Here is a 15,256-nt window from a genome sequence, read left to right as displayed (position 1 = left end):
ATCAGGTGCAATACAAAGATGAAACTAGTTTGGTCTTAGACCTGTGCTTCAATAGACAATCATCCATATACAAATAATCATTTAACAAAATTTGGCTCAGGTTGAAGATACTGCCCAAAACCAGAAATATGGGAGGCTAAAACAATTCAAGAAGTGAGTTCTTAGAATAGACTGGTCTTGTCTGGGAAATTTCTATCACTTGCACTGCTTTTCTACCTAAAATGAATGTTGTGCACTGTTTTTCTCATTTATGCATAAAACTGATTTTGTTTCAGAACTGGGTCAGTGTAGAAAGAACTAAAAATAAAAATTTAAAAAATGTCTTCCTTTGAAAGAAGGACATGCATCAAATGAAAAAAATTATACTCACAACCAAGCCACAAAAACTGCCCTTTCCCTCTAGCCTTATTCAATTAAGAACAGTAAGAATCATAACCAAATAATATAACAAAGTAGTCTAATGCTGTATAAGGAAGATCAGCCATTTTAATCTAAACAGTCAAAATGTGACTTCAAAACCTGGAGTTGTAAGATCACTTTTTAAATTACCCCTCTACAACCAGGCTGCTGTTCTTACCAAATGTCTTTTACAGTTGTACAACACAAACCATGAGTAAATACTTATGAACTTACAGGACTGCAAATACAGCTGAGTAGGCAATTAGTATTAATTGCTACATATTTTTATAGCTCAGTAGATAGACATGATTACCAACAACATTAAAGGTAATGAAATATCTCATCTAATGTACTTGGAATGCTGATATCCAGCTCTGAAAGTGAGACACTTAAAGGAAATCTGCTTTTACTTATGTTTCAAATTTTCATCCCAATGGTATCTCATGTAACTATTGCATTTTTTCCTTTTACTGAGTTTGCAGGAATTACTCTGAAAACACTCCACCACATTAGTAAAGTACATAGGAGGAAAGAAAGCAAAAACTGTCCTGCCAGAATTTCCCCATATGAGAGTTTTCATATAAAGCAATGTTAGTAGCAGGAATCCAGGCTGAAATACAATCTAGACCATAAAATTTGTCTCACAAAACAACTCTGAAATTATGTTCTCATTTAACAATACAGTAACATTGGAACAATGCATACAGAAATGCACAATTCATTAACACTCTAGAAATATGGTAGACCTGTTCAGTTTTAACAAATAAATTTTTGCACGTTCTCAACATTTCAAGACTGAAAGAGAAATAAAATGTACAACATCTAAGGTGATAACCCTTCACCAAATATTGCCATTATACCAATACTACTATAATAAAAACAAAATCTCTAAATAAGGTATTATCACACATGCTTAGAATTCACCCATGTTTGAGCATATTTAACAAGCAAATATTTGTTTTTTAAATAGTGTCCCATTAAATGGATTAGATTTTAGGAGCTCTTCAGTATGTAATTCAATCAAATTTTTATTCTCAGTCCAGCTGGGTCAAAACATTAATGTTATATTAACTGACTGGCTAGATCTTACAATAGACAGGTCAAAATCATGTTCCCGTGTGGAAAACACCCAAGATTGGAAAACTTTTCTGTGAAAAATAAGATGGATCACCCATAAGTAAAGGAAAAAAAAAACCCCAGAGGCAAAATAAGAAGCAATATGGAGCTGCTAGAGACAATCCAACAGAGAGTCATGAAATTTTTAAGGGACATATGAGGAAAGGCTGATAGAGTTGGGACGGGTCAGTCTGGAGAGGGAAGGGTCAGAGTTGATCCTACCAATGTGTACAAAAACCAAGTGGAGGAGTGCAAAGACAATGAGGTAGGCTCTTTTCAGTGATATCCAGTAACAGAACAAGATGCAATGAGCACACATTGAATCATGGGAAGTTCCATCTGAATATCAGGAAACACTTCTCCAGTACGAGGTGACCCAGGACTAGCAAGGTAGCCAAGAGTTTGTGGAGTCTCTATCCTTGGAGATATTCAATAGCTGTCTAGCCACGATCCTAGGAAAACAGCTTTAGGTGACCCTGCTTGCAAAGGAGGTTGAACATGTCAACCTCCAGAGGTACCTTCTGAGACCAGCCATTTTCTGATCCTCTGATTTTGTAATAACTAAACAATAGAATTGGATAATAGTGAAATAGCTAATCAAAAGTCTAGACCTGTTATCTGAGGTAACAGCAGAAGTTAGATAAATCTTTATCACGATGCAGACTTGGTTTTGTGGAATTTGCTCCGAGTTGCAGGAACGTATACATCCTGGAGAAATATGAAGTACTTAGGCCTGGTTTCAAAAACCTCGACTAGGTCTTCATGTGAGACACTAGAGATTTTGGATGCTAACTTTGGAATCTATTTTTTCCATGGAAATCGTACTACATTACTTTATTTTTCATTTCACCGTATGTGATAGGTCTGGCTCTTCTAAGTAGCTGGCAAACATGGAATTTAAACAGAAAAATAGGAGGCCAATTGAAAGGAGTTAGGGCAAGTAATTGCTCAAAAATCTTATGAAATTAAGAAAACTGTAAAGTTAGAAGGCATTGTAAATCAACTGGACTAAATCTTCCAAAAGTATGTAAATTGCCTTGTTTACAAGTACACTGCAGCATCTTATAGGATTGCCCAGCTGAGGTATAACCTCACAGAAACATGTTTACCCACACATGCATGCACGTAATGCCTCAGTCCCTGTCACTTACACAGAAAGTGAAATTGTTTAAAATTATATTACTTGAATAATTTCTGTAAGACACGGGAAAATATATAAAGTCCAAACTAATTACTAATAACATGATGTTCTTCGGGTAAGTATTATTGCAAATCAATTTTAAAAGATCATGTGTTGAATTAAAAATTCCACACTTATATAAAGATTGTTCAACTTGTCTTCAAAGAGAGATGGCACAAGGCGTTCTTTAAAAGTATTGTTGTAATACAGAAAAATTTGAGTATTTTTACTCTTGAAGGAAAGAGGTAAAATTTGCAAGTAACACCTCTCACATTTGATTCATCTTTCCTTAGCTTTTCATATAAAATTCATCTGGTCACTTTCTTACCCAGCTAACTTCAAACCTGCTGCTTTCACTGATAATAGATATAAAAGATAAATAAAAAAATAATAAATATCTCCCTCTGGAAGTCAAAAGTTATAAGTCAAAATTTTAATATCACTTTTAAAAAATGGAAGATTGAGTTTGTGTTCCTGATAATATCTGGACTACAGTATACTTAATTACATAATTTTTTTTTAATATCTGAAGTGCAATACATACAGTAAGAATATGAGCAATTGCTGTAGAGTTAAAAGTCAAGAGGAAGGAAATGGGTAATACAAAATTCTGGTGCTGAATTACTTTTGAAGTATTTTTCTCTTTTCTTCCATAAATGAGATGTGGATTAATTATTTGAACTATTTGAATAAGCCATACACTACAAAGGGTTGAAGTTTAAAACCTAAGGGGGTTTTTACTGTTTGTGAATACAATAACCTCCTTTTTAATGGATACATACAGAAAGTAGTCACAACAGGTTGAAGCCATATTTCCTAATCAGAAGTAGGGAAACAGTCCACTTTTATTCACTTATCAGATATAGCTGTAAATATATCTTCTCACTTCTCTGTCTTTGACTAGAAATAGATATTAAAGTCCTATCCATCAATATTTAAGTAATTTTAGTGCATGCACATGCTTGTCTGTCAGATAACTTATTAGAGACCTGACTTGGCATGTAAATATCATAGAAAAGTAACAAAAAGCAAGCCACTAATTATTTATCTGTAAGTTTACTAAGTCAGGTTCTTTTACAATGATTTCTGGGAGCCTAAACCAGCTTTGCCCTTTTGAGGGGTGAGGGATAGTTCACTATAAAAGCAGAGCTTGCACAGTCCAAAACAAAAAAGCATGATTATTCTAAGGTTACTTTATGTCATTGCCTCATAGTATATAATGATAGAGCAAAACTATTGGAAGAAGATGGCGAAAAGATTTTAAAAGCATAAAAATCTTCTCAAAGAATCACTAATATAATTCTAAAATAGAAGAACATTTCAGTATATAAACATTTTTTGTGTGGCGTTCAAAGGAAACTTTGCTATTCTGCTGGGAGAGTAAAGAAAAAGTAATAAGAAAAACAATATGAAGTTAAATATCTAAGCAAAACCAGATAATTATTTCTTATTAGCCTAAAATGAAATTTGTTCTGATGGCTCTTGTCATATTTGCAGTCTTCTTGAAACTTCCATATGTGTCTATATTTGTACTAATGATATCAAAAGATGTTCAAAGAAACCTATAGTTTGCTAGACGCTGTGGTAAATTCTGTAATAATTATAGCTGGTAGTATTATGTGCTGTATTTGCTCTTTATTTTCTACGTTTTCTTTTTAAGGACAATATTGTGATCAATTGCAGCTCTTTTGAAGATTACATATTTGTAACCTAAAATGATGCTTCTCAAATTTTTCACTTCTTAACTACATAGTCATGAAAGAACTCAAAGTTGATAAGTACAAATGTAGCAGTGAATATGACTCCTGTTATTTCACCTTGAACATCTACCTGCCATTAAATCAGCAAAAAGTCACGTGAAGGCAAATATTGTTGAAATAACACAAACTATTATCCAAAAGTTTGATTTATACAATACCTTCTTTCTTTTTTAGTTTTTTTTTGTTTGTTTGTCACTTTATGACTCTCTGTTCATGCTTACAAAGTATTTGTTTAGTGTAATTAATATATATAGTGATTTGTAAACTAATTATATTGCTATGATGAGCTCAGTAAAATGAGATATACTGCAAGTGTTAGCAATAGTTGGACATTTGTATGCCACAATTAGGTGTTTCTTTATTCTGTCAAAATCTGTTTAGAAATAAAAAAGACAGCATCAGAAAAAAAAGAACAAAAAATGAAAAACAAAATCCATGGCTTTGCATACCTTCTTGCTAAGATTGGTCAAACTGAGCAGATAAGAAGCACCTGAATAAATTCCACTGCAACAGAGCACATGATAACAGAAGTTGCAGTTAAATTTCTATTTTCATGCACACAATGACAGGGTTTGAGATTTTAGTCTGCTTGTCTCTGTTGTCTATTCTGCAAACCCTTTAAAAAGTAGGGCCTTTCTCCCATGTAAATTTTGTTATGGATGGGAGTCATGTCAGAAAGCAAAAGGTTGCGTGAGATTCTGGGTCTGATCCTCAAAGGCTGTTTCAACCCCTTGATATGTGTTCCTAAATCCCAGAGCTGAGAAGTACTTTTGGAAACTGTCCTAGTGGCAAAGGAGAGCAAGAATGGGCAACAATGTGATACGCAAGCTGATGAGCGGAAAGAGGAAGTCCTGGAGCCTTGCTATGTGTGGGATCATTTTTATTATGTCAAATATTTACACTAGCAGCTGAGCACTCCAATTAGGAAATATATTCCCTTTATGCAGCACACTTTGTATGGAAATGCAGGGAAAAAATGATCCCATGATGAATACTTCAAGGGCTACATATACCTTCACCTACTGGTTGCCCGAAAATATTGAAACAGGACTGAATGGGCTCAGGAGTCCACTTTATCTGAGTAATGCAGCCTTGCTGTGACAGTGCAGCTGACTCGACCACCAGGACTGACTATCAGTCAAGGGCTGCACCTTGTCTGTGTCTCCCCAGGATAATATCCTGGAGGCTTCCTGTAATTGACTAATCATCTCTGAACTGGACTACGAAGAAGGATGTGCAACGCTATGGTGCTTTTTTCTGAATAATGTTAAATTCTAAGTATTCCTAGTCATGCAATTTCAGCAGGATGCTACTAAAGGCTCAGGATTTGTCTCATCCTTTTTTTTATAGATGACTCCTAGCCCAGTCCAAGGAAATAACACTTTAATTTCATGTCAGAAGACCAGGAGGGGGAAATGAGACCAAAGATTTAGCCACAACTGAGTACCAGGCATTACTTCTGCAGATTGGACCTACTTACGTGTGGCTATTTCTTGCTACCACTGAGTGCAGAATCTGCACATCCTTTTCAGGATATTTATCCTGTATCAGTCTGCTGGGTGGATTTCTCAGGACAGAAGGATCTTATGAGAATAACTTTGTGATTTAAAATAGCCTTTGTTGTTTTCAAATGTTTTCTCCTAGTTTTACCTCAGAACATTTAACAGAATGAATGCATTCACTGTAGTGTTCTTTTGAATAGCTACATCCTATAGTTAACAGAATTACTACTTCTGCTGCTTAAAGTAGCACTGTATAACCTGTTGTTCACTGCACATTGTGGCACATTTCAGTTAAAAAAGAAATTCAACACAGTGTTCACACCTACTAATATTCCCCTGCTGTAGCTGGCCATGCCAGTGGTGGCATCCTTTTGAAGATATCTGCATCTCACATTAGAAACCCAAATATCTCCTCTAGTTCCACATATGAATAACTCACTTGCCACTTTAACAAGCAAATTCTTCCACTGTCTCCAAATTTTTTTTCTCTTACAGACTAGCAAAGCACCAGGTGGTCTTTTGCTAAAGCGAAGAATTGTGTCAGAGAGGAGCAAAGGGTGCTGAATTGTGTTTGTAAAAACACCTGCTTGCTTAATTGTGTGGCCATATATCAGGAGACTGAAGAGACAAAACGCTACAGAAAACAAGATTCTTAGAGTAGAAACAAGTGATATAGCCACAGAATGAAAAATCATTAGTTTACTGTCCAACTGCTAGATTTTTGAAAGCTGTTGGATGAATTATATTCTACTACTCTCCTGTGACAAACTCATTGTATGATTCAAAAAGTCAATGTCACAGGATGTTTTTAAAATGTATTCTTTATCCAGGGTAGAAATCTTTAGGATCAAAGGGGAAAAATCTAGGTTTTCATCCCCACTGGAACCTGAATGCTCTCTTTCTAAAGGAAAAAAAAAATAGGAAAAAAAAGTAGCATATATCAAAGGAAAAATTAAATTCATTTTTTAAACCCAGTTGTCACCTTCAATTGTAATTATATATACACACCACAGACACTTTCAGTGAACAAGTAGGGGAATTATAAAAGCCACACAACTCAGTGAGTTGCTGAGAAAGGCATATTAACACCAAGTCCCAAAAACAACTTAGGAAAAGTAAGTTTTCTGTCCTGTCATTTCAGAATTCATAGCAGTATAAATTTCAGATATTTCCTTTTTCTTCTGCTACTTTTAGGAGGTTTTCTGGCTAGAAACTCTCCGTTTAGGGAACACTGAGCTGTTGACCTCAGCAGTTTCCCCAAATGTACAGAATGAGAAGATATTTTTTTACTAACTTAACCTGCAGGGTATATTGGGGAGTGTCTTTGGAGATATTCTAACATATTTGCTTCTTCATCTTTTAAATGCATAGGGCAGCAGCTCTCTCTGAGGAAGTGCTTCAGAAAGGAAACAGATCTGTTTTAAACTGTGAATTCCCTACATATTTACTCACTTACATTACCCACAAACATGAATTTTACATTTCATTATGCAAGGTAACATTCAGATATTAAAAGTATATAAATAATACATCGGATGTAAGAAATAATAATTCCCCCTTTTTCAGTATTATGCAATTCAGCTTCCCCTGAGATTATGGGAGGAAAAAGTTAAGACAATTTGTCCTTAATCTAGATATTACAGCCAGGTTTTTTTCCTTACAGTTAATTTGCTTCCTGTTGGTTCCTGAGAGTGACATTCACTTTAACTTTGTGAGAGTGACATTCACTTTTGCTCAAATTGATAATTTTTCTCCAATTTCATGCAATTAAAAGTGCCAGAGAAAGTTCAAACCACGCTTAATTCCTTATACTGACCTAGAGTAGACATAAACTGTTAGAAACAAGACAGAGGCCAGCTGTGACTAGAAGTTATATTATTTTGAAGAGAAAAGTCCTACTGTATGCTTTACTATGTAAACCAAACATAATTCATACCAACTCTAGGCCCAAACTTTTCCACTGATATTAATGACTAAAACTTGTTTCTCATAAACAACACTAACATATATTTTACAACATGCCTGTATGAAAAAATCAACATGAAAATAAATTCTAAAGCGGGATAAAACATTGTCTTCAATCTTTTTTACTTTTCCTTTTAACAACATTCTTCTGGTGGATCTTGAGTAATTTCTAAATAGCATTTATGCCACATGTTCTGTGTTCACAAAATGACCTCAAAGTGGTTTGTCAAGAATATCACAAGCAAGGGAGTCTGTGGGTAAGTGAAGATTTCAAACCAAAAATTTGAGTAGAGTTACATTCACTTCTATAAAACTCTTTTGCCTCTGACTTTTCCTTACCCCAGAAACTCCAGATTCTGCTATCACAAAACAGTGATTATATTAAGTATAGATTAGTAAAATTTTAATTCTATTATCATAACTTTAGATTTTAGGTTTAAAAATTATAGTTTACATGGAATTTAACTGATTTACATTTTTTCCCCCTCTGATCAATATCTACTGGTCTGAAGAAGTAATTTTCTTTTCACTGGATTTACTCATAATTTTAATACTGATTCTAAAAGAAGCCAGTTTAGGTCCACAATCTGAGTTGAATTTAGCAATTGATTGAGTCCTACAGTAGCTGACTGGTTCAGCCTAATACAGAGAATAAATAGTGATCTTCTGCATCACATTAATGAAAAAGACATTGTGATTCATTGAATCACAATTTAGAAAGGCAGTGTTCATAAGTCCTTATGTCTGCTTTATACAATACCCAATATTGCTAGGTAAGTGGCTGAAGAGACAGGGAAAAGAACAGCAAAGTGGGTACTGATTAGAGATTGTCTAGTTCTGCCATTGATGTGGTAATATTTAGGAGGAATGAGGTCTCAGGAGAGTTTTGACTTGCAGCAGAAGCCATTCAAAACATGATGGCCAGCCACAGCTCTCAGGATTGTTACGTAGGGGTCAGCCGCTTACCCAGCAAGTAGACAATAATTAAATTTCATTTGACCAGATCAAGGTTTTGACTGCCAAACTGTAGGATTTTTCCTAGCTTGATTTAAAAGAGTCATTTAAAGTTCTAGAGATAAAAAAAAAAAAAAAAAAGGAAGTCAAATATAAATGAAACCTTTCATTTAAAAGTACTTGGTAAATCATTGGTCTATACTTGTATTGAAGTATCACTAATATACAATATTTTAGAATACAAATAACTGTTTTATTGCTAAAAATTATTTGTGTGGAGGATGCACATAAAATTACAGAGATCCAAACTACCAAATCTGATTTTTAAAATCCTAGGCCAGTATGTAATTTGTTAAAAAAACCCCAAAAACTATTTTGTAGATTTTCAGGATTCACAGTTAGTAGCAGTTAATAAGCAACTGTCTAAACCACATAATTAAATCAATTTTTAAGAATAAAATATTTTTAGGAAGTATTTTCTGCATTCTCTTTTAATATTAATTTTAACATAGATTTGAGAAATGAGCTACAGGAAGAGAAAGGGAAAAAAAGCCAAAAGACAACAAGAGGAGTATAATACAATCTTTTGTTAACCCACATACTGCAACCAGGAGATTTGATAACATTGTCTCTTGAGCTTCAACTATCAGATAACATCTGGCAAATGATGTATGTAAGTCCTGTTACACAACATCTTCTGGCTTCTCAGTGTCATCTAGGGGACTGATATGTGACTAGAATAACACATTTCACACTGCCTGCTTCTGTCATGCTAGTACAAAATTTTAACAATGAATGTGTCACAAAAACTACTTTATTTATTTATGAATTCTTCAAAAACATTTTGCAATTCCCTTTTTATCATCTTATCCACGACTCAGGAAAACTTTCTTAACAGAAATTGCTGGATATTATATAGACTTTCAACATCCAAGTATTCAAATAAACTTTGTGCATCTCTAATTTAATAGCTCCAGTAATGATCTCTGGAGCAATATTTTTGAAATGTTGATCAAAAGTATTTGCTTATTTATTTTCACAAGTTTACAAGTTTAAAGTTTTATTCCTTTCAATGGCATCTTGAATTGTTTGGTAAATATCATAACTCTATATATTAAAAAACAAAAATTAATTGGAAGTACATTTTACAATGTGTATTCCAGAACACTTTTTTCCTCATTGAAGTTAAAACCTCCTTTACAAATCTATTTGAGGAAACCACAATGTCAGACATTCATCTCTCTAGTGAATTGCAGAATATGCTGTGATCGTGTAAGCAATGTGCATTTGAAATAATCAAGAAAATTTTTCAGAGAAAGAAAAAAATCATTATTATTATAAAATAATTTTTCTCTTTCAAAAAATATCTATAAGTACTGCTCCATTTTTATTTTAAAAAAGACCCTTTGACAATGGATGCACAAACAAAAGTTGTAGTGGGAATGTGGCAAAAAATCCACTGGAAATTCATTTTATGTTTCAAATTTTAAATACGAAGCATGGAACCAGTAGTCACTGCAAATGATTGCAGAACTTGTGTCACTTCAGTTTACAACTTGTAAATCTGACTGGCCAGCTGAACAAAACCACAAATGCTTATCTGAATTAATTATGTTCTAAGCAGAAGGAGATTGAAGAAAATAATTTCATTTCAGACAATTCCAGGCTAGCTTTTATAAGGACAAGGGTATCTAGAGGAAGAATAGCACAGGAAGACAGAAAAATCATTAATAATGTTTTTTTTTTTTTAATAACAACAAAAACTCAGCTTACTGTAACAGAATGGTAAAAAAAAAAACAAAACTGAAAGAATAAGTTGAATCTATTTAAGACTATATTAGTTTGTTAGTGATCAAATTCTGAATTGATATAGATCAACCACATAATTTGTGTGAAGGTAAAAACTAGTTTGAATTCATTAAAAGAGTTGAAGAAACACTAGTTTTGCTCTCCAAAACTAAGAGATAGTTATTTTTTCCTTAGTTCAATAGCTAGAAAGGTAGAGGACAGTCTATAAACATACTTATTCTTAAGTAAGAACCCAAGCCTAGAGATTGCCTGGATTTAGGCACATACTTAGATGTAGGCTTTCTGAAATTCTTTGCTAAATTGAGACTAGATTTAGTGGCTTGTCAGTGCAGCATTTGAGCATAGTAAGCTTAAGCAACTGTTCTTTGGAATTATCCTTGGGCATATCAGAAAGTAATTTCAGAGATTTTTGATGGATTACAGTGTTAAATTATAGTAGCTGGTATTTTTATTTGGCCTGGGGGCCTTTATGAAATGAACAGGTTTTGTAGAGAAAAAATCAGGACACCTAGAATTTGGATTTTTCACAATAAAAAAAAAGTGCAAATTCAAAATATGTATACATTGAACATAAATTGAAAAAAAAAATGCTTGTTGATTTTCCCAAACAAAAGATTAAGTATATCTCTAACTAATGTGAATTAATAGTATAAGGAAAAAAACCCTCATTTAATCTACTCAAGATTCACAAATATTAAGCAACACCCACAATGAACAGGTGACTCTTGCATGAACCCAACTTTATTGAAAATGAACCCTTTTAAAATAGGATTTAAAAAAATTTAGCTTCTGTCTACCTCAATTTGTCATGATCATTTTTAGGACAGCACACCTTGTTGTACAGGTGTCATCAGTCGATGTTTTGAGAGGAGGTTTGTTTGTATCTCCTCAGTATATGTATAAGAAAAAAGCATAAGATAAAAGTATATGGTGAATGGAAGTCTGATGCTTGAGAGAAGCTATAATTGTACAGAGAGAGAGAGAGAAAATGACAATGGGAAAAAAAACAATCAGACTAAGTCAGGGTGTTCATAAGCTTGATTCACAGTCTTGATTTTCCAGGAGTTTTGTGTCTATCAATAGACATATTGGCCAGATTTAACCATAGAGATGACACCTACTTCTCACAGAAATTATTGTATTATCTGTTTCTCACATGAAAAAGACTTTACATAATAGCATTTCCCTACCCCATGACAGCAGTATGATACTAAAGATTGCTGACTCTTCAATATCTTAGCACGTAATAGGGGAAAAAGAGAAGATGGATCAAAGGCATAGATTCTCTAATGGGCAAGGTAACTTTATTTGCAAAATATTTAAAACAAAATTTGTGTCAAAGTTGAATGAAGTATGATCTTATTTTTTAGACCTGACCATCAAAGAAGCTCAAGTGTAATATCTAAAATAAAACTATTACATAGCCTGCATTACTCAACAAGACAGTAAACAAATCAAGACAGGTCTCAGCAATCAATATGGCAAAAGATATATTAAGATGACAACACCTACTAGAACTACAAATATGCAAATAATATTCAGTAGCATTCACCTCAGTACTGATAGGCAAAAGAGTTTCTCTGGATTGTCCTCTTTACAAAAATATGAGTACTGTCCTTGGAAAATGAACCAATGCTAGACAGTAGATGAGTGTACATAACAAATGGTGACAGAGGATTTCCTTATTATCTGACACATTTCATCATTTACTAAACATTGTATACTGCCAAAATATTCAGTTTTAGAAACAGAAACATGACTCAGTTTTGCAAAGTCTTAAATTTGCCAAGCTACTAATTATTGGGCAAGAAGCCTGTTTATTAGTTACAGGGAACTGAGTGACTTCTAATAACAGTTTTTGTATATTTCTTATAGGAGAATTAGATAGAAGCACTATACAAACAGTAAAAAAATCTGTTAAGGAAAGGTAAATATCTCAATAAGGATCAGTATTTATTGCTGTTAGAATTGAGAAATGCTGCATTAAATAAATTAGAAAATAACAAGAACAATCTACAATCACAGTTGCCTGACTGTAGAAGTCAACCTTCTCTAGAAGTCTATGCAAAAAGGTGACTGAAAGGAAATTATATAAACATAGGTTTTACCTAACATATACTAACAGCTAAAGAATCAAACTGAATGGCTATATTAAAAAATAGCTTTTCTGCCTCAACAGATGGGGCACTCTCAGGCTGATAACACAAAAGCACTGGGGCAATTGCTAAGATTTATTTGCTGTACCAGTCACACCTTATAAACCCGTAGATACAAAGCAAAAATATGAAAATTTAACAGATTAAGAAAAGTATTAGTGAAGAAAAACAATTGTGGCAGTGTCAGAAGAATCTCTCCAGATATCCACATTTCCAAGGTCCCTAAGAGAAACTAATACAGATGACAGTGTTGTCAGGAGGAGATAACACAACCACCCAGGAGTGCATCCCAATATGAGCTTTTAGAAAATCTGCCAGATGAGAAAATCAGATGACCTGGAAAACTTTGAAGAGTAATCAAAAACTCCTTACTCCTTACATATTGGAAAAGAAGTTTCCAATTTTTCCCTGAGGAAGTGCTGTAATGTTTGAATAAGAACTACCAAGTAACACAGCAACTGGATTTGGAGGTACTGTTTTGAATGTGGGCAGTGAAAATTTTCATTGTAAATAAGTTGGTTTTAAATACTTGTGGAAGAAGGACTACCCAGGCTTTCTGTTCCATATTATCCTCCCTGATCTGCTATTTCCAAGTGCTTCACAACTTTACAGAAAAATCAAGAATTAATAGGAAAAAAAATTTCCAGGGCCCACAGGTTATTTCCTCATTTTATAAGTGTTTAAAACAAAGGGTTGTCACTTTATATCAGACCTAAGGTTAAGCTAACTCAGCATAGTATTTACATAAAGTCAAAAGTTTATCCTTAGGGAAAAGAGGATAAGAAAAAGACCATATTTAAGGAAAATCCTCTGCTGCTTCTAAGATTTAGATTTAATTGTTTTGCAACAAGTAATAATATAAACTATTTCTAGAATGACACTGGTATTATAAAAATGCAGCTTACTCTAAAAATGTTGGTTTTCTAGGGCTAATTTTTAATGTACATCAAAGCTTCCTAAAGATCCCTCACAAGTGCTCCAAAAATACAGACTTTTTGTCAGAGAAATAAGATTCCTCTAAAAATAATATTTATCATTGCAGCATAATAATCGCCATTATTGTTGAGGTCACCTATAAATGAAGAAAATATGGAGCTGAAATATAATTATTTGTACCTGTACTGATTTAGAATATCCCAATAAACCTTCTCTAGAAGTCCATGCCAGCTTATTACGGAATGAAAACAGGGAAGGGATTTTTGTAGGAAACAGGGTGCACTGTTGGCAGGGGAAGCAGTAAGTGTCCCTAGTCAAGTTGGCATTTTGCTTTACTCCAGTGCAAGAAATACTTAAAACTGTATCTTATTTGACTCTTGCTCTTGTTTTTACATCAAAATTCAACAGAGTAGGTACTTAAGTGTTCAACTTCCTTCTGTTGGTAATATGATAGTCCCAGAACCCAGGGATTTCTAAACTAGGAAGTTCTGTATTTGCCTTTTGGGTATTGTTGAAAGAAACATATAGCTATGTGACAGTAACACATAATATGGGATCTGAGAAACCCACGAGACCTTTTAGATACTCATTTGTTCCACATAAGGAATTATTTTACACTTGAAATCTAATAGAAACCTGTGATCATGATTTTCAATGTAATTCATCATTCTACTTGAGAGAAATTCCTTCCCTTTCCGAAGACCAGGATGCCCTAATGCCTTGTAAACAGCAATGAAGTGCCTGACTCTTATGAAGTGCACTTGTATGAACACAATAAAAGTTCATAATTCCAGGAAGTTGCTTATAGCAATTTGAAGTTCTGGGTTATATCCCAATAAATAAAACAGATTCACACTCTCTGAGTTCTTTTGACATCACATGGTTCTGTCTCAATAGTTTAAATGAAGTTATAATGAGTAATTTCTCATCTTCCAAATCAACTCTGCTCCCAGAAGAAAACCGTTTTCTTGTTCAAAGTTAAATGGCTCTGGCATAGTTTGTTGGTTCTCAAAAAGCTGAACTGGATTTCAAGTTGCTAAAAAGTGATTGTCATGCTGATACTAAATTAAAAGTAATCAGATCAGGTTCAGAAGAGTAAACAAAAAAATACAAGTGACCTAGCTCACATGGATATTCAGCTATTCCAGATGTCTGGGAAATATCACCTGCTTAAACACATTCAAGGCAGAAGATGGACATTAGATGGCCAAACGATTTGATAACATTTTATCTAAGTTTCTTAGAATTGTGATTGAATTTAATAAATTCTCATTAAATTTTTCATGCATTATAAAATATGCAAATTTCCCAACGAAGGGGAATTTGGGTTGTTTTTTATTCTTTTCCCTCAAGTTAGATGACATAATTGTTCTATTACTCTGACATTCACTGTAATGGGAATTTAAAAGTACTGTTACTTTGGTTAGAAAGTGTTTCGTATTCCACTTTTTGGGACATAAGAGAATAAATCTTTGTTTT

At 33.7% G+C, this 15,256-nt stretch overlaps 1 protein-coding gene across 5 annotated transcripts in view; it reads right to left on the bottom strand.

Moving 5' to 3' along the window:
* The window catches only part of NETO1 (neuropilin and tolloid like 1), a 78,782-nt gene that overhangs the window by 45,479 nt on the left and 18,047 nt on the right, over nucleotides 1–15,256 (bottom strand). The gene's annotated exons all lie outside the window — the stretch shown is intronic.

Source organism: Taeniopygia guttata, chromosome 2 (assembly GCF_048771995.1).
Source record: "Taeniopygia guttata chromosome 2, bTaeGut7.mat, whole genome shotgun sequence".
NCBI lineage: Eukaryota > Metazoa > Chordata > Aves > Passeriformes > Estrildidae > Taeniopygia > Taeniopygia guttata.
Note: the sequence above shows the minus strand (reverse complement) of the source record. Positions and strands in the feature narration are given on the sequence as shown.